General features: G+C 34.4%; 1 protein-coding gene across 7 annotated transcripts in view; it reads left to right on the forward strand.

Moving 5' to 3' along the window:
- Positions 1-692, forward strand: part of LOC143135875 (proline-rich protein 5-like) — a 42,448-nt gene extending 41,756 nt beyond the window's left edge. For all 7 annotated transcript variants that reach the window (XM_076296209.1, XM_076296213.1, XM_076296210.1 and 4 more), the window contains one exon: positions 1-692. This exon is cut by the window's left edge and continues 1,633 nt beyond it. The gene's annotated coding sequence lies outside the window, so the exon portion shown is untranslated.
- The last annotated feature ends 1,174 nt before the right edge of the window (positions 693-1,866 follow it).

The raw sequence follows: 1,866 nt of genomic DNA on the forward strand, positions 1-1,866 counted from the left end.
ATAAAATAGCTCCAATCCCTCCATGGTGAACCTGGCCACAACCATATGGCTGTATGGTGATGGGGTTCTATAGAATGTGATGGCTGTATGGCGATGGGGTTCTACTTCTATAGAATGGATGGCTGTATTACTGTGTTGGCCTATAGAATGCATAGCCATATATGGGTATGTTACCTGGGGTGGATCAGAAACATTAGAAGACCTTGTAAGACCACAATGGTCTAAGTAATACCGTAGTCTCCAGTTGGCTATTCTAGAAACCCCTATAGGCCTATTGGGCTGAACCACTTCACCATCACTGGGGAACACCTGTCACTCTTCTGTCATGCTATCACTGTCTCTAGTCTTTAATACAACATAATTAAAAACATTTCTCTCAAATCTACTATTTAATTCTGTCTTATTTGTTTGAAGGATTTTTTTTTGTAGATTATACAGCCTATGTCTAATCACCATGACGAAGTGACTGTTATATGACAAACATGGCAGATTATAATTAATCTTAAAGCCTTGGTTATGATTTTATAGATTTTGTTAATTTTTGTAAAAAGGGAAATATGGTTGTGTTTTAATCCTGGTTGTGTTTATAATAATCACAGGAGGATAGCAGTAGAGTATGCCAATGCTAACATGTTCTATTTGTACTGTGTGTTTGTATTGACACGGATAAGAATTAAACAAATGGCTCTTTAGACTGTGTGTCCTTGTGTATTTCCATATCATTACTAGTCATGTTTATGATTTTGTCCATAGTGACAGTAGACCTATATGAACGCTACATTTGGGGCAGCCGTGGCCTACTGGTTAGCGCTCTGGACTTGTAACCGGAGGGTTGCCGGTTCGAACCCCGACCAGTAGGAACGTCTGAAGTGCCCTTGAGCAAGGCACCTAACCCCTCACTGCTCCCCAAGCGCCGCTGTAGCAGGCAGCTCACTGCGTTGGGATGTGTGTGTGCTTCACCTCACTGTGTGTGTTTCACTAATTCACGGATTGGGATAAATGCAGAGACCAAATTTCCCTCACTGGATCAAAAGAGTATATATACTTATACTTACTTATACATTAGTTAAAAATAATAGTTTCAAATAAAATTGAAAAGCCTACATTAATCAAACTTAACAACAGTATCATTATAAATGATATCAAATATCAACACTGAAAATAATGTTGACGGTAAAATATCCAAACCATGACTTTGTAAGAGAATTGATTAGGTGCAATATTGACATACTTAATCAATTAATATATTGGCACACTTAATCAATTAATATATTGGCACACTTAATCAATTAACATATTGGCACACTTAATCAATTAACATATGGCACATAATCAATTAACATATTGGCACACTTAATCAATTAACAGACATATAATTGACTTTGTAAGGGAACTGATTAGTTGCAAGGTGAACAGGTGAGTTAATACTTCTTGAAAGTCCCCAAAACTAAATTTAACTCTATATAGATTATTATATTTATTAATGTGCTTTGTTATTCTACTTACCTCTATATAGATTATTATATTTATTAATAATTTGCTTTGTTATTCTACTTAGCTCTATATAGATTATTATATTTAAGAATTTGTTTTGTTATTCTACATCAGAGGTGGGCACAGATACATCAACACTATTTTGTTACAAACTACAAATACTGGCTCATGACATGTAAAAAAATAAAATATTAAAATGAAAAATTAAATTGTATTTAATTAAAATACATGTAATTATTCATTTAAAAACACAATAATCAAGGTATACCAACTTTTAAAAGAAACTACAAGGCATATTATTAAAAAATGTATCACCAAGAAACATACTATGACTGGCTGGCAGGGGGCTATTCATTCTGTACATTGGGGCTC

The sequence above is a fragment of the Alosa pseudoharengus genome, unplaced genomic scaffold (assembly GCF_046254945.1).
Source record: "Alosa pseudoharengus isolate Yale_2024_CS ecotype anadromous, Long Island Sound unplaced genomic scaffold, YU_APseudo_1.1 YU_APseudo_1.1_scf_20, whole genome shotgun sequence".
NCBI classification, from domain to species: Eukaryota; Metazoa; Chordata; class Actinopteri; order Clupeiformes; family Clupeidae; genus Alosa; species Alosa pseudoharengus.